A 23,575-nucleotide genomic window follows, 5' to 3' on the forward strand; every position below is an offset into this window, starting at 1 on the left:
TTGCTCATATCTCCTAAACTATGCGTCCTAGAGCGAAAAGGAGCTTAATTCATGACCACCCCCAAGAAATCGAAAATTCCATCCAAATCCTGAAAAATTGAAATTTTTATATGAAAAACTTGTTTTGATCATATCTCCTAAACTATGCGTCCTAGAGCGAAAAGGAGCTTAATTCATGACCACACCCAAAAAATCGAAAATTCCATCCTAATACTGAAAAAATTGAAATTTTTATATAAAAAACTTGTTTTGCTCATATCTCCTAAATTATGCGTCCTAGAGCGAAAAGGAGCTTAATTCATGACCACCCCAAAAAAAAGCAAAATTCCATCCAAATACTGAAAAAAATGAAATTTTTATATGAAAAACTTGTTTTGCTCATATCTCCTAAACTATGCGTCCTAGAGCGAAAAGGAGCTTAATTCATGACCACCCAAAAAAAAGCAAAATTCCATCCAAATACTGAAAAAATTGAAATTTTTATATGAAAAACTTGTTTTGATCATATCTCCTAAACTATGCGTCCTAGAGCGAAAAGGAGCTTAATTCATGACCACCCCCCAAAAATCGAAAATTCCATCCAAATACTGAAAAAATTGAAATTTTTATATGAAAAACTTGTTTTGCTCATATCTCCTAAACTATGCGTCCTAGAGCGAAAAGGAGCTTAATTCATGACCACCCAAAAAAAAGCAAAATTCCATCCAAATACTGAAAAAATTGAAATTTTTATATGAAAAACTTGTTTTGATCATATCTCCTAAACTATGCGTCCTAGAGCGAAAAGGAGCTTAATTCATGACCACCCCCAAAAAATCGAAAATTCCATCCAAATACTGAAAAAATTGAAATTTTTATATGAAAAACTTGTTTTGCTCATATCTCCTAAACTATGCGTCCTAGAGCGAAAAGGAGCTTAATTCATGACCACCCCCAAAAAATCGAAAATTCCATCCAAATACTGAAAAAATTTAAATTTTTATATGAAAAACTTGTTTTGCTCATATCTCCTAAACTATGCGTCCTAGAGCGAAAAGGAGCTTAATTCATGACCACACCCAAAAAGTCGAAAATTCCATCCAAATACTGAAAAAATTGAAATTTTTATATGAAAAACTTATTTTGCTCATATCTCCTAAACTATGCGTCCTAGAGCGAAAAGGAGCATAATTCATGACCACCCCCAAAAAATCGAAAATTCCATCCAAATACTGAAAAAATTGAAATTTTTATATGAAAAACTTATTTTGCTCATATCTCCTAAACTATCCGTCCTAGAGCGAAAAGGAGCTTAATTCATGACCAACCCCAAAAAATCGAAAATTCCATCCAAATACTGAAAAAATTGAAATTTTTATATGAAAAACTTGTTTTGCTCATATCTCCTAAACTATGCGTCCTAGAGCGAAAATGAGCTTAATTCATGACCACCCCCAAAAAATCGAAAATTCCATCCAAATACTGAAAAAATTGAAATTTTTATATGAAAAACTTGTTTTGCTCATATCTCCTAAACTATGCGCCCTAGAGCGAAAAGGAGCTTAATTCATGACCACCCCCAAAAAATCGAAAATTCCATCCAAATACTGAAAAAATTGAAATTTTTATATGAAAAACTTGTTTTGCTCATATCTCCTAAACTATGCGTCCTAGAGCGAAAAGGAGCTTAATTCATGACCACCCCCATGACCACCCACCCCCTAAACTATGCGTCCTAGAGCGAAAAGGAGCTTAATTCATGACCACCCCAAAAAAAAGCAAAATTCCATCCAAATACTGAAAAAATTGAAATTTTTATATGAAAAACTTGTTTTGCTCATATCTCCTAAACTATGCGTCCTAGAGCGAAAAGGAGCTTAATTCATGACCACCCCCAAAAAATCGAAAATTCCATCTAAATACTGAAAAAATTGAAATTTTTATATGAAAAACTTGTTTTGCTCATATCTCCTAAACTATGCGTCCTAGAGCGAAAAGGAGCTTAATTCATGACCACCCCCAAAAAATCGAAAATTCCATCCAAATACTGAAAAAATTTAAATTTTTATATGAAAAACTTGTTTTGCTCATATCTCCTAAACTATGCGTCCTAGAGCGAAAAGGAGCTTAATTCATGACCACACCCAAAAAGTCGAAAATTCCATCCAAATACTGAAAAAATTGAAATTTTTATATGAAAAACTTATTTTGCTCATATCTCCTAAACTATGCGTCCTAGAGCGAAAAGGAGCATAATTCATGACCACCCCCAAAAAATCGAAAATTCCATCCAAATACTGAAAAAATTGAAATTTTTATATGAAAAACTTATTTTGCTCATATCTCCTAAACTATCCGTCCTAGAGCGAAAAGGAGCTTAATTCATGACCAACCCCAAAAAATCGAAAATTCCATCCAAATACTGAAAAAATTGAAATTTTTATATGAAAAACTTGTTTTGCTCATATCTCCTAAACTATGCGTCCTAGAGCGAAAATGAGCTTAATTCATGACCACCCCCAAAAAATCGAAAATTCCATCCAAATACTGAAAAAATTGAAATTTTTATATGAAAAACTTGTTTTGCTCATATCTCCTAAACTATGCGCCCTAGAGCGAAAAGGAGCTTAATTCATGACCACCCCCAAAAAATCGAAAATTCCATCCAAATACTGAAAAAATTGAAATTTTTATATGAAAAACTTGTTTTGCTCATATCTCCTAAACTATGCGTCCTAGAGCGAAAAGGAGCTTAATTCATGACCACCCCCATGACCACCCACCCCCTAAACTATGCGTCCTAGAGCGAGAAGGAGCTTGATTCATGACCACCCCAAAAAAAAGCAAAATTCCATCCAAATACTGAAAAAATTGAAATTTTTATATGAAAAACTTGTTTTGCTCATATCTCCTAAACTATGCGTCCTAGAGCGAAAAGGAGCTTAATTCATGACCACCCCCAAAAAATCGAAAATTCCATCTAAATACTGAAAAAATTGAAATTTTTATATGAAAAACTTGTTTTGCTCATATCTCCTAAACTATGCGTCCTAGAGCGAAAAGGAGCTTAATTCATGACCACACCCAAAAAATCGAAAATTCCATCCAAATACTGAAAAAATTGAAATTTTTATATGAAAAACTTGTTTTGCTCATATCTCCTAAACTATGCGTCCCAGAGCGAAAAGGAGCTTAATTCATGACCACCCCCAACAAAATCGAAAATTCCATCCAAATACTGAAAAAATTGAAATTTTTATATGAAAAACTCACATCTCCTAAACTATGCGTCCTAGAGCGAAAAGGAGCTTAATTCATGACCACCCCCAAAAAATCGAAAATTCCATCCAAATCCTGAAAAAATTTAAATTTTTATATGAAAAACTTGTGTTGCTCATATCTATGCGTCCTAGAGCGAAAAGGAGCTTAATTCATGACCACCCCAAAAAAAAGCAAAATTCCATCCAAATACTGAAAAAATTGAAATTTTTATATGAAAAACTTGTTTTGATCATATCTCCTAAACTATGCGTCCTAGAGCGAAAAGGAGCTTAATTCATGACCACCCCCAAAAAATCGAAAATTCCATCCAAATACTGAAAAAATTGAAATTTTTATATGAAAAACTTGTTTTGCTCATATCTCCTAAACTATGCGTCCTAGAGCGAAAAGGAGCTTAATTCATGACCACCCCCAAAAAATCGAAAATTCCATCCAAATACTGAAAAAATTGAAATTTTTATATGAAAAATTTGTTTTGCTCATATCTCCTAAACTATGCGTCCTAGAGCGAAAAGGGGCTTAATTCATGACCACCCCCAAAAAATCGAAAATTCCATCCAAATACTGAAAAAATTGAAATTTTTATATGAAAAACTTGTTTTGCTCATATCTCCTAAACTATGCGTCCTAGAGCGAAAAGGAGCTTAATTCATGACCACACCCAAAAAATCGAAAATTCCATCCAAATACTGAAAAAATTGAAATTTTTATATAAAAAACTTGTTTTGCTCATATCTCCTAAATTATGCGTCCTAGAGCGAAAAGGAGCTTAATTCATGACCACCCCAAAAAAAAGCAAAATTCCATCCAAATACTGAAAAAAATTAAATTTTTATATGAAAAACTTGTTTTGCTCATATCTCCTAAACTATGCGTCCTAGAGCGAAAAGGAGCTTAATTCATGACTACCCCAAAAAAAGCAAAATTCCATCCAAATACTGAAAAAATTGAAATTTTTATATGAAAAACTTGTTTTGATCATATCTCCTAAACTATGCGTCCTAGAGCGAAAAGGAGCTTAATTCATGACCACCCCCCAAAAATCGAAAATTCCATCCAAATACTGAAAAAATTGAAATTTTTATATGAAAAACTTGTTTTGCTCATATCTCCTAAACTATGCGTCCTAGAGCGAAAAGGAGCTTAATTCATGACCACCCAAAAAAAAGCAAAATTCCATCCAAATACTGAAAAAATTGAAATTTTTATATGAAAAACTTGTTTTGATCATGTCTCCTAAACTATGCGTCCTAGAGCGAAAAGGAGCTTAATTCATGACCACCCCCAAAAAATCGAAAATTCCATCCAAATACTGAAAAAATTGAAATTTTTATATGAAAAACTTGTTTTGCTCATATCTCCTAAACTATGCGTCCTAGAGCGAAAAGGAGCTTAATTCATGACCACCCCCAAAAAATCGAAAATTCCATCCAAATACTGAAAAAATTTAAATTTTTATATGAAAAACTTGTTTTGCTCATATCTCCTAAACTATGCGTCCTAGAGCGAAAAGGAGCTTAATTCATGACCACCCCAAAAAAAAGCAAAATTCCATCCAAATACTGAAAAAAATTAAATTTTTATATGAAAAACTTGTTTTGCTCATATCTCCTAAACTATGCGTCCTAGAGCGAAAAGGAGCTTAATTCATGACTACCCCAAAAAAAGCAAAATTCCATCCAAATACTGAAAAAATTGAAATTTTTATATGAAAAACTTGTTTTGATCATATCTCCTAAACTATGCGTCCTAGAGCGAAAAGGAGCTTAATTCATGACCACCCCCCAAAAATCGAAAATTCCATCCAAATACTGAAAAAATTGAAATTTTTATATGAAAAACTTGTTTTGCTCATATCTCCTAAACTATGCGTCCTAGAGCGAAAAGGAGCTTAATTCATGACCACCCAAAAAAAAGCAAAATTCCATCCAAATACTGAAAAAATTGAAATTTTTATATGAAAAACTTGTTTTGATCATGTCTCCTAAACTATGCGTCCTAGAGCGAAAAGGAGCTTAATTCATGACCACCCCCAAAAAATCGAAAATTCCATCCAAATACTGAAAAAATTGAAATTTTTATATGAAAAACTTGTTTTGCTCATATCTCCTAAACTATGCGTCCTAGAGCGAAAAGGAGCTTAATTCATGACCACCCCCCAAAAATCGAAAATTCCATCCAAATACTGAAAAAATTTAAATTTTTATATGAAAAACTTGTTTTGCTCATATCTCCTAAACTATGCGTCCTAGAGCGAAAAGGAGCTTAATTCATGACCACACCCAAAAAGTCGAAAATTCCATCCAAATACTGAAAAAATTGAAATTTTTATATGAAAAACTTGTTTTGCTCATATCTCCTAAACTATGCGCCCTAGAGCGAAAAGGAGCTTAATTCATGACCACCCCCAAAAAATCGAAAATTCCATCCAAATACTGAAAAAATTGAAATTTTTATATGAAAAACTTGTTTTGCTCATATCTCCTAAACTATGCGTCCTAGAGCGAAAAGGAGCTTAATTCATGACCACCCCAAAAAAAGCAAAATTCCATCTAAATACTGAAAAAATTGAAATTTTTATATGAAAAACTTGTTTTGCTCATATCTCCTAAACTATGCGTCCTAGAGCGAAAAGGAGCTTAATTCATGACCACACCCAAAAAATCGAAAATTCCATCCAAATACTGAAAAAATTGAAATTTTTATATGAAAAACTTGTTTTGCTCATATCTCCTAAACTATGCGTCCCAGAGCGAAAAGGAGCTTAATTCATGACCACCCCCAACAAAATCGAAAATTCCATCCAAATACTGAAAAAATTGAAATTTTTATATGAAAAACTCACATCTCCTAAACTATGCGTCCTAGAGCGAAAAGGAGCTTAATTCATGACCACCCCCAAAAAATCGAAAATTCCATCCAAATCCTGAAAAAATTTAAATTTTTATATGAAAAACTTGTGTTGCTCATATCTATGCGTCCTAGAGCGAAAAGGAGCTTAATTCATGACCACCCCAAAAAAAAGCAAAATTTCATCCAAATACTGAAAAAATTGAAATTTTTATATGAAAAACTTGTTTTGATCATGTCTCCTAAACTATGCGTCCTAGAGCGAAAAGGAGCTTAATTCATGACCACCCCCAAAAAATCGAAAATTCCATCCAAATACTGAAAAAATTGAAATTTTTATATGAAAAACTTGTTTTGATCATATCTCCTAAACTATGCGTCCTAGAGCGAAAAGGAGCTTAATTCATGACCACCCCCAAAAAATCGAAAATTCCATCCAAATACTGAAAAAATTGAAATTTTTATATGAAAAACTTGTTTTGCTCATATCTCCTAAACTATGCGTCCTAGAGCGAAAAGGAGCTTAATTCATGACCACCCCCAAAAAATCGAAAATTCCATCCAAATACTGAAAAAATTGAAATTTTTATATGAAAAATTTGTTTTGCTCATATCTCCTAAACTATGCGTCCTAGAGCGAAAAGGAGCTTAATTCATGACCACCCCCAAAAAATCGAAAATTCCATCCAAATACTGAAAAAATTGAAATTTTTATATGAAAAACTTGTTTTGCTCATATCTCCTAAACTATGCGTCCTAGAGCGAAAAGGAGCTTAATTCATGACCACACCCAAAAAATCGAAAATTCCATCCAAATACTGAAAAAATTGAAATTTTTATATAAAAAACTTGTTTTGCTCATATCTCCTAAATTATGCGTCCTAGAGCGAAAAGGAGCTTAATTCATGACCACCCCAAAAAAAAGCAAAATTCCATCCAAATACTGAAAAAAATTAAATTTTTATATGAAAAACTTGTTTTGCTCATATCTCCTAAACTATGCGTCCTAGAGCGAAAAGGAGCTTAATTCATGACTACCCCAAAAAAAGCAAAATTCCATCCAAATACTGAAAAAATTGAAATTTTTATATGAAAAACTTGTTTTGATCATATCTCCTAAACTATGCGTCCTAGAGCGAAAAGGAGCTTAATTCATGACCACCCCCCAAAAATCGAAAATTCCATCCAAATACTGAAAAAATTGAAATTTTTATATGAAAAACTTGTTTTGCTCATATCTCCTAAACTATGCGTCCTAGAGCGAAAAGGAGCTTAATTCATGACCACCCAAAAAAAAGCAAAATTCCATCCAAATACTGAAAAAATTGAAATTTTTATATGAAAAACTTGTTTTGATCATGTCTCCTAAACTATGCGTCCTAGAGCGAAAAGGAGCTTAAAAACTTGTTTTGCTCATATCTCCTAAACTATGCGTCCTAGAGCGAAAAGGAGCTTAATTCATGACCACCCCCAAAAAATCGAAAATTCCATCCAAATACTGAAAAAATTTAAATTTTTATATGAAAAACTTGTTTTGCTCATATCTCCTAAACTATGCGTCCTAGAGCGAAAAGGAGCTTAATTCATGACCACACCCAAAAAGTCGAAAATTCCATCCAAATACTGAAAAAATTGAAATTTTTATATGAAAAACTTATTTTGCTCATATCTCCTAAACTATGCGTCCTAGAGCGAAAAGGAGCATAATTCATGACCACCCCCAAAAAATCGAAAATTCCATCCAAATACTGAAAAAATTGAAATTTTTATATGAAAAACTTATTTTGCTCATATCTCCTAAACTATCCGTCCTAGAGCGAAAAGGAGCTTAATTCATGACCAACCCCAATAAATCGAAAATTCCATCCAAATACTGAAAAAATTGAAATTTTTATATGAAAAACTTGTTTTGCTCATATCTCCTAAACTATGCGTCCTAGAGCGAAAATGAGCTTAATTCATGACCACCCCCAAAAAAACGAAAATTCCATCCAAATACTGAAAAAATTGAAATTTTTATATGAAAAACTTGTTTTGCTCATATCTCCTAAACTATGCGCCCTAGAGCGAAAAGGAGCTTAATTCATGACCACCCCCAAAAAATCGAAAATTCCATCCAAATACTGAAAAAATTGAAATTTTTATATGAAAAACTTGTTTTGCTCATATCTCCTAAACTATGCGTCCTAGAGCGAAAAGGAGCTTAATTCATGACCACCCCCATGACCACCCACCCCCTAAACTATGCGTCCTAGAGCGAAAAGGAGCTTAATTCATGACCACCCCAAAAAAAAGCAAAATTCCATCCAAATACTGAAAAAATTGAAATTTTTATATGAAAAACATGTTTTGCTCATATCTCCTAAACTATGCGTCCTAGAGCGAAAAGGAGCTTAATTCATGACCACCCCCAAAAAATCGAAAATTCCATCCAAATACTGAAAAAATTGAAATTTTTATATGAAAAACTTGTTTTGCTCATATCTCCTAAACTATGCGTCCTAGAGCGAAAAGGAGCTTAATTCATGACCACACCCAAAAAATCGAAAATTCCATCCAAATACTGAAAAAATTGAAATTTTTATATGAAAAACTTGTTTTGCTCATATCTCCTAAACTATGCGTCCTAGAGCGAAAAGGAGCTTAATTCATGACCACCCCCAACAAAATCGAAAATTCCATCCAAATACTGAAAAAATTGAAATTTTTATATGAAAAACTCACATCTCCTAAACTATGCGTCCTAGAGCGAAAAGGAGCTTAATTCATGACCACCCCCAAAAAATCGAAAATTCCATCCAAATCCTGAAAAAATTTAAATTTTTATATGAAAAACTTGTGTTGCTCATATCTCCTAAACTATGCGTCCTAGAGCGAAAAGGACCTTAATTCATGACCACCCCCAAAAAATCGAAAATTCCATCCAAATACTAAAAAATTTAAATTTTTATATGAAAAATTTGTTTTGCTCATATCTCCTAAACTATGCGTCCTAGAGCGAAAAGGAGCATAATTTATGACCACACCCAAAAAATCGAAAATTCCATCCAAATCCTGAAAAAATTTAAATTTTTATGTAAAAAACTTGTTTTGCTCATATCTCCTAAACTATGCGTCCTAGAGCGAAAAGGAGCTTAATTCATGACCACCCCCAAAAAATCGAAAATTCCATCCAAATACTGAAAAAATTGAAATTTTTATATGAAAAACTTGTTTTGCTCATATCTCCTAAACTATGCGTCCTAGAGCGAAAAGGAGCTTAATTCATGACCACCCCAAAAAAAAGCAAAATTCCATCCAAATACTGAAAAAATTGAAATTTTTATATGAAAAACTTGTTTTGCTCATATCTCCTAAACTATGCGTCCTAGAGCGAAAAGGAGCTTGATTCATGACCACACCCAAAAAATCGAAAATTCCATCCAAATTCTGAAAAAATTGAAATTTTTATACGAAAAACTTGTTTTGCTCATATCTCCTAAACTATGCGTCCTAGAGCGAAAAGGAGCTTAATTCATGACCACACCCAAAAAATCGAAAATTCCATCCAAATACTGAAAAAATTTAAATTTTTATATGAAAAACTTGTTTTGCTCATATCTCCTAAACTATGCGTCCTAGAGCGAAAAGGAGCTTGATTCATGACCGCACCCAAAAAATCGAAAATTCCATCCAAATTCTGAAAAAATTGAAATTTTTATATGAAAAACTTGTTTTGCTCATATCTCCTAAACTATGCGTCCTAGAGCGAAAAGGAGCTTAATTCATGACCACACGCAAAAAATCGAAAATTCCATCCAAATACTGAAAAAATTGAAATTTTTATATGAAAAACTTGTTTTGCTCATATCTCCTAAACTATGCGTCCTAGAGCGAAAAGGAGCTTAATTCATGACCACCCCCCAAAAAATCGAAAATTCCATCCAAATACTGAAAAAATTGAAATTTTTATATGAAAAACTTGTTTTGCTCATATCTCCTAAGCTATGCGTCCTAGAGCGAAAAGGAGCTTAATTCATGACCACACCCAAAAAATCGAAAATTCCATCCAAATACTGAAAAAATTGAAATTTTTATATGAAAAACTTGTTTTGCTCATATCTCCTAAACTATGCGTCCTAGAGCGAAAAGGAGCTTAATTCATGACCACCCCCAAGAAATCGAAAATTCCATCCAAATCCTGAAAAAATTGAAATTTTTATGTGAAAAACTTGTTTTGCTCATATCTCCTAAACTATGCGTCCTAGAGCGAAAAGGAGCTTAATTCATGACCACACCCACAAAATCGAAAATTCCATCCAAATCCTGAAAAAATTGAAATTTTTATATGAAAAACTTGTTTTGCTCATATCTCCTAAACTATGCGTCCAAGAGCGAAAAGGAGCTTAATTCATGACCACACACAAAAAGTCGAAAATTCCATCCAAATACTGAAAAAATTGAAATTTTTATATGAAAAACTTATTTTGCTCATATCTCCTAAACTATGCGTCCTAGAGCGAAAAGGAGCTTAATTCATGACCACACCCAAAAAATCGAAAATTCCATCCAAATACTGAAAAAATTGAAATTTTTATATGAAAAACTTGTTTTGCTCATATCTCCTAAACTATGCGTCCTAGAGCGAAAAGGAGTATTAATTCATGACCACCCCAAAAAAAAGCAAAATTCCATCCAAATACTGAAAAAATTGAAATTTTTATATGAAAAACTTGTTTTGCTCATATCTCCTAAACTATGCGTCCTAGAGCGAAAAGGAGCTTAATTCATGACCACACCCAAAAAATCGAAAATTCCATCCAAATACTGAAAAAATTGAAATTTTTATATGAAAAACTTGTTTTGCTCATATCTCCTAAACTATGCGTCCTAGAGCGAAAAGGAGCTTAATTCATGACCACACCCATAAAATCGAAAATGCCATCCAAATACTGAAAAAATTGAAATTTTTATATGAAAAACTTGTTTTGCTCATATCTCCTAAACTATGCGTCCTAAAGGAGCTTAATTCATGACCACCCCCAAAAAATCGAAAATTCCATCCAAATACTGAAAAAATTGAAATTTTTATATGAAAAACTTGTTTTGCTCATATCTCCTAAACTATGCGTCCTAGAGCGAAAAGGAGCTTAATTCATGACCACCCCAAAAAAAGCAAAATTCCATCCAAATACTGAAAAAATTTAAATTTTTATATGAAAAACTTGTTTTGCTCATATCTCCTAAACTATGCGTCCTAGAGCGAAAAGGAGCTTAATTCATGACCACACCCAAAAAATCGAAAATTCCATCCAAATACTGAAAAAATTGAAATTTTTATATGAAAAACTTGTTTTGCTCATATCTCCTAAACTATGCGTCCTAGAGCGAAAAGGAGCTTGATTCATGACCACACCCAAAAAATCGAAAATTCCATCCAAATTCTGAAAAAATTGAAATTTTTATACGAAAAACTTGTTTTGCTCATATCTCCTAAACTATGCGTCCTAGAGCGAAAAGGAGCTTAATTCATGACCACACCCAAAAAATCGAAAATTCCATCCAAACACTGAAAAAATTGAAATTTTTATATGAAAAACTTGTTTTGCTCATATCTCCTAAACTATGCGTCCTAGAGCGAAAAGGAGCTTGATTCATGACCGCACCCAAAAAATCGAAAATTCCATCCAAATACTGAAAAAATTGAAATTTTTATATGAAAAACTTGTTTTGCTCATATCTCCTAAGCTATGCGTCCTAGAGCGAAAAGGAGCTTAATTCATGACCACACCCAAAAAATCGAAAATTCCATCCAAATACTGAAAAAATTGAAATTTTTATATGAAAAACTTGTTTTGCTCATATCTCCTAAACTATGCGTCCTAGAGCGAAAAGGAGCTTGATTCATGATCGCACCCAAAAAATCGAAAATTCCATCCAAATTCTGAAAAAATTGAAATTTTTATATGAAAAACTTGTTTTGCTCATATCTCCTAAACTATGCGTCCTAGAGCGAAAAGGAGCTTAATTCATGACCACACGCAAAAAATCGAAAATTCCATCCAAATACTGAAAAAATTGAAATTTTTATATGAAAAACTTGTTTTGCTCATATCTCCTAAACTATGCGTCCTAGAGCGAAAAGGAGCTTAATTCATGACCACCCCCCAAAAAATCGAAAATTCCATCCAAATACTGAAAAAATTGAAATTTTTATATGAAAAACTTGTTTTGCTCATATCTCCTAAGCTATGCGTCCTAGAGCGAAAAGGAGCTTAATTCATGACCACACCCAAAAAATCGAAAATTCCATCCAAATACTGAAAAAATTGAAATTTTTATATGAAAAACTTGTTTTGCTCATATCTCCTAAACTATGCGTCCTAGAGCGAAAAGGAGCTTAATTCATGACCACCCCCAAGAAATCGAAAATTCCATCCAAATCCTGAAAAAATTGAAATTTTTATGTGAAAAACTTGTTTTGCTCATATCTCCTAAACTATGCGTCCTAGAGCGAAAAGGAGCTTAATTCATGACCACACCCACAAAATCGAAAATTCCATCCAAATCCTGAAAAAATTGAAATTTTTATATGAAAAACTTGTTTTGCTCATATCTCCTAAACTATGCGTCCAAGAGCGAAAAGGAGCTTAATTCATGACCACACACAAAAAGTCGAAAATTCCATCCAAATACTGAAAAAATTGAAATTTTTATATGAAAAACTTATTTTGCTCATATCTCCTAAACTATGCGTCCTAGAGCGAAAAGGAGCTTAATTCATGACCACCCCCAAAAAATCGAAAATTCCATCCAAATACTGAAAAAATTTAAATTTTTATATGAAGAACTTGTTTTGCTCATATCTCCTAAACTATGCGTCCTAGAGCGAAAAGGAGCTTAATTCATGACCACCCCAAAAAAAAGCAAAATTCCATCCAAATACTGAAAAAATTGAAATTTTTATATGAAAAACTTGTTTTGCTCATATCTCCTAAACTATGCGTCCTAGAGCGAAAAGGAGCTTGATTCATGACCACACCCAAAAAATCGAAAATTCCATCCAAATTCTGAAAAAATTGAAATTTTTATACGAAAAACTTGTTTTGCTCATATCTCCTAAACTATGCGTCCTAGAACGAAAAGGAGCTTAATTCATGACCACACCCAAAAAATCGAAAATTCCATCCAAATACTGAAAAAATTGAAATTTTTATATGAAAAACTTGTTTTGCTCATATCTCCTAAACTATGCGTCCTAGAGCGAAAAGGAGCTTAATTCATGACCACACCCATAAAATCGAAAATTCCATCCAAATACTGAAAAAATTGAAATTTTTATATGAAAAACTTGTTTTGCTCATATCTCCTAAACTATGCGTCCTAAAGGAGCTTAATTCATGACCACCCCCAAAAAATCGAAAATTCCATCCAAATACTGAAAAAATTGAAATTTTTATATGAAAAACTTGTTTTGCTCATATCTCCTAAACTATGCGTCCTAGAGCGAAAAGGAGCTTAATTCATGACCACCCCAAAAAAAGCAAAATTCCATCCAAATACTGAAAAAATTTAAATTTTTATATGAAAAACTTGTTTTGCTCATATCTCCTAAACTATGCGTCCTAGAGCGAAAAGGAGCTTAATTCATGACCACACCCAAAAAATCGAAAATTCCATCCAAATACTGAAAAAATTGAAATTTTTATATGAAAAACTTGTTTTGCTCATATCTCCTAAACTATGCGTCCTAGAGCGAAAAGGAGCTTGATTCATGACCACCCCCCAAAAAATCGAAAATTCCATCCAAATTCTGAAAAAAATGAAATTTTTATACGAAAAACTTGTTTTGCTCATATCTCCTAAACTATGCGTCCTAGAGCGAAAAGGAGCTTGATTCATGACCGCACCCAAAAAATCGAAAATTCCATCCAAATACTGAAAAAATTGAAATTTTTATATGAAAAACTTGTTTTGCTCATATCTCCTAAACTATGCGTCCTAGAGCGAAAAGGAGCTTAATTCATGACCACCCCCAAGAAATCGAAAATTCCATCCAAATCCTGAAAAATTGAAATTTTTATGTGAAAAACTTGTTTTGCTCATATCTCCTAAACTATGCGTCCTAGAGCGAAAAGGAGCTTAATTCATGACCACACCCAAAAAATCGAAAATTCCATCCAAATCCTGAAAAAATTGAAATTTTTATATGAATAACTTGTTTTGCTCATATCTCCTAAACTATGCGTCCTAGAGCGAAAAGGAGCTTAATTCATGACCACACCCAAAAAATCGAAAATTCCATCCAAATACTGAAAAAATTGAAATTTTTATATGAAAAACTTGTTTTGCTCATATCTCCTAAACTATGCGTCCTAGAGCGAAAAGTAGCTTAATTCATGACCACCCCCCAAAAAATCGAAAATTCCATCCAAATACTGAAAAAATTGAAATTTTTATATGAAAAACTTGTTTTGCTCATATCTCCTAAGCTATGCGTCCTAGAGCGAAAAGGAGCTTAATTCATGACCACACCCAAAAAATCGAAAATTCCATCCAAATACTGAAAAAATTGAAATTTTTATATGAAAAACTTGTTTTGCTCATATCTCCTAAACTATGCGTCCTAGAGCGAAAAGGAGCTTAATTCATGACCACCCCCAAGAAATCGAAAATTCCATCCAAATCCTGAAAAAATTGAAATTTTTATGTGAAAAACTTGTTTTGCTCATATCTCCTAAACTATGCGTCCTAGAGCGAAAAGGAGCTTAATTCATGACCACACCCACAAAATCGAAAATTCCATCCAAATCCTGAAAAAATTGAAATTTTTATATGAAAAACTTGTTTTGCTCATATCTCCTAAACTATGCGTCCTAGAGCGAAAAGGAGCTTAATTCATGACCACACACAAAAAGTCGAAAATTCCATCCAAATACTGAAAAAATTGAAATTTTTATATGAAAAACTTATTTTGCTCATATCTCCTAAACTATGCGTCCTAGAGCGAAAAGGAGCTTAATTCATGACCACACCCAAAAAATCGAAAATTCCATCCAAATCCTGAAAAAATTGAAATTTTTATATGAAAAACTTGTTTTGCTCATATCTCCTAAACTATGCGTCCTAGAGCGAAAAGGAGCTTAATTCATGACCACACCCAAAAAATCGAAAATTCCATCCAAATACTGAAAAAATTGAAATTTTTATATGAAAAACTTGTTTTGCTCATATCTCCTAAACTATGCGTCCTAGAGCGAAAAGGAGCTTAATTCATGACCACCCCCCAAAAAATCGAAAATTCCATCCAAATACTGAAAAAATTGAAATTTTTATATGAAAAACTTGTTTTGCTCATATCTCCTAAGCTATGCGTCCTAGAGCGAAAAGGAGCTTAATTCATGACCACACCCAAAAAATCGAAAATTCCATCCAAATACTGAAAAAATTGAAATTTTTATATGAAAAACTTGTTTTGCTCATATCTCCTAAACTATGCGTCCTAGAGCGAAAAGGAGCTTAATTCATGACCACCCCCAAGAAATCGAAAATTCCATCCAAATCCTGAAAAAATTGAAATTTTTATGTGAAAAACTTGTTTTGCTCATATCTCCTAAACTATGCGTCCTAGAGCGAAAAGGAGCTTAATTCATGACCACACCCACAAAATCGAAAATTCCATCCAAATCCTGAAAAAATTGAAATTTTTATATGAAAAACTTGTTTTGCTCATATCTCCTAAACTATGCGTCCAAGAGCGAAAAGGAGCTTAATTCATGACCACACACAAAAAGTCGAAAATTCCATCCAAATACTGAAAAAATTGAAATTTTTATATGAAAAACTTATTTTGCTCATATCTCCTAAACTATGCGTCCTAGAGCGAAAAGGAGCTTAATTCATGACCACCCCCAAAAAATCGAAAATTCCATCCAAATACTGAAAAAATTGAAATTTTTATATGAAAAACTTGTTTTGCTCATATCTCCTAAACTATGCGTCCTAGAGCGAAAAGGAGCTTAATTCATGACCACCCCAAAAAAAAGCAAAATTCCATCCAAATACTGAAAAAATTGAAATTTTTATATGAAAAACTTGTTTTGCTCATATCTCCTAAACTATGCGTCCTAGAGCGAAAAGGAGCTTGATTCATGACCACACCCAAAAAATCGAAAATTCCATCCAAATTCTGAAAAAATTGAAATTTTTATACGAAAAACTTGTTTTGCTCATATCTCCTAAACTATGCGTCCTAGAGCGAAAAGGAGCTTAATTCATGACCACACCCAAAAAATCGAAAATTCCATCCAAATACTGAAAAAATTGAAATTTTTATATGAAAAACTTGTTTTGCTCATATCTCCTAAACTATGCGTCCTAGAGCGAAAAGGAGCTTAATTCATGACCACACCCATAAAATCGAAAATTCCATCCAAATACTGAAAAAATTGAAATTTTTATATGAAAAACTTGTTTTGCTCATATCTCCTAAACTATGCGTCCTAAAGGAGCTTAATTCATGACCACCCCCAAAAAATCGAAAATTCCATCCAAATACTGAAAAAATTGAAATTTTTATATGAAAAACTTGTTTTGCTCATATCTCCTAAACTATGCGTCCTAGAGCGAAAAGGAGCTTAATTCATGACCACCCCAAAAAAAAAGCAAAATTCCATCCAAATACTGAAAAAATTTAAATTTTTATATGAAAAACTTGTTTTGCTCATATCTCCTAAACTATGCGTCATAGAGCGAAAAGGAGCTTAATTCATGACCACCCCCAAAAAATCGAAAATTCCATCCAAATACTAAAAAATTTAAATTTTTATATGAAAAATTTGTTTTGCTCATATCTCCTAAACTATGCGTCCTAGAGCGAAAAGGAGCTTAATTTATGACCACACCCAAAAAATCGAAAATTCCATCCAAATCCTGAAAAAATTTAAATTTTTATGTAAAAAACTTGTTTTGCTCATATCTCCTAAACTATGCGTCCTAGAGCGAAAAGGAGCTTGATTCATGACCACACCCAAAAAATCGAAAATTCCATCCAAATTCTGAAAAAATTGAAATTTTTATATGAAAAACTTGTTTTGCTCATATCTCCTAAACTATGCGTCCTAGAGCGAAAAGGAGCTTAATTCATGACCACACCCAAAAAATCGAAAATTCCATCCAAATACTGAAAAAATTTAAATTTTTATATGAAAAACTTGTTTTGCTCATATCTCCTAAACTATGCGTCCTAGAGCGAAAAGGAGCTTAATTCATGACCACCCCCCAAAAAATCGAAAATTCCATCCAAATACTGAAAAAATTGAAATTTTTATATGAAAAACTTGTTTTGCTCATATCTCCTAAACTATGCGTCCTAGAGCGAAAAGGAGCTTAATTCATGACCACCCCCAAGAAATCGAAAATTCCATCCAAATCCTGAAAAATTGAAATTTTTATGTGAAAAACTTGTTTTGCTCATATCTCCTAAACTATGCGTCCTAGAGCGAAAAGGAGCTTGATTCATGACCACACCCAAAAAATCGAAAATTCCATCCAAATTCTGAAAAAATTGAAATTTTTATATGAAAAACTTGTTTTGCTCATATCTCCTAAACTATGCGTCCTAGAGCGAAAAGGAGCTTAATTCATGACCACACCCAAAAAATCGAAAATTCCATCCAAATACTGAAAAAATTTAAATTTTTATATGAAAAACTTGTTTTGCTCATATCTCCTAAGCTATGCGTCCTAGAGCGAAAAGGAGCTTAATTCATGACCACACCCAAAAAATCGAAAATTCCATCCAAATACTGAAAAAATTGAAATTTTTATATGAAAAACTTGTTTTGCTCATATCTCCTAAACTATGCGTCCTAGAGCGAAAAGGAGCTTAATTCATGACCACCCCCAAGAAATCGAAAATTCCATCCAAATCCTGAAAAATTGAAATTTTTATGTGAAAAACTTGTTTTGCTCATATCTCCTAAACTATGCGTCCTAGAGCGAAAAGGAGCTTAATTCATGACCACACCCAAAAAATCGAAAATTCCATCCAAATCCTGAAAAAATTGAAATTTTTATATGAAAAACTTGTTTTGCTCATATCTCCTAAACTATGCGTCCAAGAGCGAAAAGGAGCTTAATTCATGACCACACACAAGAAGTCGAAAATTCCATCCAAATACTGAAAAAATTGAAATTTTTATATGAAAAAACTTATTTTGCTCATATCTCCTAAACTATGCGTCCTAGAGCGAAAAGGAGCATAATTCATGACCACCCCCAAAAAATCGAAAATTCCATCCAAATACTGAAAAAATTGAAATTTTTATATGAAAAACTTATTTTGCTCATATCTCCTAAACTATGCGTCCTAGAGCGAAAAGGAGCTTAATTCATGACCACCCCCAAAAAATCGAAAATTCCATCCAAATACTGAAAAAATTGAAATTTTTATATGAAAAACTTGTTTTGATCATATCTCCTAAACTATGCGTCCTAGAGCGAAAAGGAGCTTAATTCATGACCACCCCCAAAAAATCGAAAATTCCATCCAAATACTGAAAAAATTGAAATTTTTATATGAAAAACTTGTTTTGCTCATATCTCCTAAACTATGCGTCCTAGAGCGAAAAGGAGCTTAATTCATGACCACCCCCAAAAAATCGAAAATTCCATCCAAATACTGAAAAAATTGAAATTTTTATATGAAAAACTTGTTTTGCTCATATCTCCTAAACTATGCGTCCTAGAGCGAAAAGGAGCTTAATTCATGACCACCCCCAAAAAATCGAAAATTCCATCCAAATACTGAAAAAATTGAAATTTTTATATGAAAAACTTGTTTTGCTCATATCTCCTAAACTATGCGTCCTAGAGCGAAAAGGAGCTTAATTCATGACCACACCCAAAAAATCGAAGATTCCATCCAAATACTGAAAAAATTGAAATTTTTATATGAAAAACTTGTTTTGCTCATATCTCCTAAATTATGCGTCCTAGAGCGAAAAGGAGCTTAATTCATGACCACCCCAAAAAAAAGCAAAATTCCATCCAAATACTGAAAAAAATTAAATTTTTATATGAAAAACTTGTTTTGCTCATATCTCCTAAACTATGCGTCCTAGAGCGAAAAGGAGCTTAATTCATGACCACCCCAAAAAAAGCAAAATTCCATCCAAATTCTGAAAAAATTGAAATTTTTATATGAAAAACTTGTTTTGATCATATCTCCTAAACTATGCGTCCTAGAGCGAAAAGGAGCTTAATTCATGACCACACCCAAAAAATCGAAAATTCCATCCAAATACTGAAAAAATTGAAATTTTTATATGAAAAACTTGTTTTGCTCATATCTCCTAAACTATGCGTCCTAGAGCGAAAAGGAGCTTAATTCATGACCACCCCAAAAAAAAAGCAAAATTCCATCCAAATACTGAAAAAATTTAAATTTTTATATGAAAAACTGGTTTGGTCATATCTCCTAAACTATGCGTCCTAGAGCGAAAAGGAGAAGGAAAGGAAAAGGAAATACTAAAAAATTTAAATTTTTATATGAAAAATTTGTTTTGCTCATATCTCCTAAACTATGCGTCCTAGAGCGAAAAGGAGCTTAATTTATGACCACACCCAAAAAATCGAAAATTCCATCCAAATCCTGAAAAAATTTAAATTTTTATGTGAAAAACTTGTTTTGCTCATATCTCCTAAACTATGCGTCCTAGAGCGAAAAGGAGCTTGATTCATGACCACACCCAAAAAATCGAAAATTCCATCCAAATTCTGAAAAAATTGAAATTTTTATATGAAAAACTTATTTTGCTCATATCTCCTAAACTATGCGTCCTAGAGCGAAAAGGAGCTTAATTCATGACCACACCCAAAAAATCGAAAATTCCATCCAAATACTGAAAAAATTGAAATTTTTATATGAAAAACTTGTTTTGCTCATATCTCCTAAACTATGCGTCCTAGAGCGAAAAGGAGCTTAATTCATGACCACCCCCCAAAAAATCGAAAATTCTATCCAAATACTGAAAAAATTGAAATTTTTATATGAAAAACTTGTTTTGCTCATATCTCCTAAACTATGCGTCCTAGAGCGAAAAGGAGCTTAATTCATGACCACACCCAAAAAATCGAAAATTCCATCCAAATCCTGAAAAAATTGAAATTTTTATATGAAAAACTTGTTTTGCTCATATCTCCTAAACTATGCGTCCAAGAGCGAAAAGGAGCTTAATTCATGACCACACACAAAAAGTCGAAAATTCCATCCAAATACTGAAAAAATTGAAATTTTTATATGAAAAAACTTATTTTGCTCATATCTCCTAAACTATGCGTCCTAGAGCGAAAAGGAGCATAATTCATGACCACCCCAAAAAATCGAAAATTCCATCCAAATCCTGAAAAAATTGAAATTTTTATATGAAAAACTTGTTTTGCTCATATCTCCTAAACTATGCGTCCTAGAGCGAAAAGGAGCTTAATTCATGACCACCCCAAAAAAAGCAAAATTCCATCCAAATACTGAAAAAATTGAAATTTTTATATGAAAAACTTGTTTTGCTCATATCTCCTAAACTATGCGTCCTAGAGCGAAAAGGAGCTTGATTCATGACCACACCCAAAAAATCGAAAATTCCATCCAAATTCTGAAAAAATTGAAATTTTTATATGAAAAACTTGTTTTGCTCATATCTCCTAAACTATGCGTCCTAGAGCGAAAAGGAGCTTAATTCATGACCACCCCAAAAAAAAGCAAAATTCCATCCAAATACTGAAAAAATTGAAATTTTTATATGAAAAACTTGTTTTGCTCATATCTCCTAAACTATGCGTCCTAGAGCGAAAAGGAGCTTGATTCATGACCACACCCAAAAAATCGAAAATTCCATCCAAATTCTGAAAAAATTGAAATTTTTATATGAAAAACTTGTTTTGCTCATATCTCCTAAACTATGCGTCCTAGAGCGAAAAGGAGCTTAATTCATGACCACACCCAAAAAATCGAAAATTCCATCCAAATACTGAAAAATTGAAATTTTTATATGAAAAACTTGTTTTGCTCATATCTCCTAAACTATGCGTCCTAGAGCGAAAATGAGCTTAATTCATGACCACCCAAAAAAAAAGCAAAATTCCATCCAAATACTGAAAAAATTGAAATTTTTATATGAAAAACTTGTTTTGCTCATATCTCCTAAACTATGCGTCCTAGAGCGAAAAGGAGCTTAATTCATAACCCCCAAAAAAACGAAAATTCCATCCAAATACTGAAAAAATTGAAATTTTTATATGAAAAACTTGTTTTGCTCATATCTCCTAAACTATGCGTCCTAAAGGAGCTTAATTCATAACCCCCAAAAAATCGAAAATTCCATCCAAATACTGAAAAAATTGAAATTTTTATATGAAAAACTTGTTTTGCTCATATCTCCTAAACTATGCGTCCTAAAGGAGCTTAATTCATGACCACCCCCAAAAAATCGAAAATTCCATCCAAATACTGAAAAAATTGAAATTTTTATATGAAAAACTTGTTTTGCTCATATCTCCTAAACTATGCGTCCTAGAGCGAAAAGGAGCTTAATTCATGACCACCCCCAAAAAAAAGCAAAATTCCATCCAAATACTGAAAAAATTGAAATTTTTATATGAAAAACTTGTTTTGCTCATATCTCCTAAACTATGCGTCCTAGAGCGAAAAGGAGCTTAATTCATGACCACACCCAAAAAATCGAAAATTCCATCCAAATACTGAAAAAATTGAAATTTTTATATGAAAAACTTGTTTTGCTCATATCTCCTAAACTATGCGTCATAGAGCGAAAAGGAGCTTAATTCATGACCACCCCCAAAAAATCGAAAATTCCATCCAAATACTAAAAAATTTAAATTTTTATATGAAAAATTTGTTTTGCTCATATCTCCTAAACTATGCGTCCTAGAGCGAAAAGGAGCTTGATTCATGACCACCCCCAAAAAATCGAAAATTCCATCCAAATTCTGAAAAAATTTAAATTTTTATGTGAAAAACTTGTTTTGCTCATATCTCCTAAACTATGCGTCCTAGAGCGAAAAGGAGCTTGATTCATGACCACACCCAAAAAATCGAAAATTCCATCCAAATTCTGAAAAAATTGAAATTTTTATATGAAAAACTTGTTTTGCTCATATCTCCTAAACTATGCGTCCTAGAGCGAAAAGGAGCTTAATTCATGACCACACCCAAAAAATCGAAAATTCCATCCAAATACTGAAAAAATTGAAATTTTTATATGAAAAACTTGTTTTGCTCATATCTCCTAAACTATGCGTCCTAGAGCGAAAAGGAGCTTAATTCATGACCACCCCCCAAAAAATCGAAAATTCCATCCAAATACTGAAAAAATTGAAATTTTTATATGAAAAACTTGTTTTGCTCATATCTCCTAAACTATGCGTCCAAGAGCGAAAAGGAGCTTAATTCATGACCACACACAAAAAGTCGAAAATTCCATCCAAATACTGAAAAAATTGAAATTTTTATATGAAAAAACTTATTTTGCTCATATCTCCTAAACTATGCGTCCTAGAGCGAAAAGGAGCTTAATTCATGACCACCCCCAAGAAATCGAAAATTCCATCCAAATCCTGAAAAATTGAAATTTTTATGTGAAAAACTTGTTTTGCTCATATCTCCTAAACTATGCGTCCTAGAGCGAAAAGGAGCTTAATTCATGACCACACCCAAAAAATCGAAAATTCCATCCAAATCCTGAAAAAATTGAAATTTTTATATGAAAAATTTGTTTTGCTCATATCTCCTAAACTATGCGTCCAAGAGCGAAAAGGAGCTTAATTCATGACCACACACAAAAAGTCGAAAATTCCATCCAAATACTGAAAAAATTGAAATCTTTATATGAAAAAAATTATTTTGCTCATATCTCCTAAACTATGCGTCCTAGAGCGAAAAGGAGCATAATTCATGACCACCCCCAAAAAATCGAAAATTCCATCCAAATACTGAAAAAATTGAAATTTTTATATGAAAAACTTATTTTGCTCATATCTCCTAAACTATGCGTCCTAGAGCGAAAAGGAGCTTAATTCATGACCACCCCCAAAAAATCGAAAATTCCATCCAAATACTGAAAAAATTGAAATTTTTATATGAAAAACTTGTTTTGCTCATATCTCCTACACTATGCGTCCTAGAGCGAAAAGGAGCTTAATTCATGACCACCCCAAAAAAAAGCAAAATTCCATCCAAATACTGAAAAAATTGAAATTTTTATATGAAAAACTTGTTTTGCTCATATCTCCTAAACTATGCGTCCTAGAGCGAAAAGTTGCTTAATTCATGACCACCCCCAAAAAATCGAAAATTCCATCCAAATACTGAAAAAATTAAAATTTTTATATGAAAAACTTGTTTTGCTCATATCTCCTAAACTATGCGTCCTAGAGCGAAAAGGAGCTTAATTCATGACCACCCCCA

The sequence above is a fragment of the Haematobia irritans genome, chromosome 4 (assembly GCF_050003625.1).
Source record: "Haematobia irritans isolate KBUSLIRL chromosome 4, ASM5000362v1, whole genome shotgun sequence".
NCBI lineage: Eukaryota > Metazoa > Arthropoda > Insecta > Diptera > Muscidae > Haematobia > Haematobia irritans.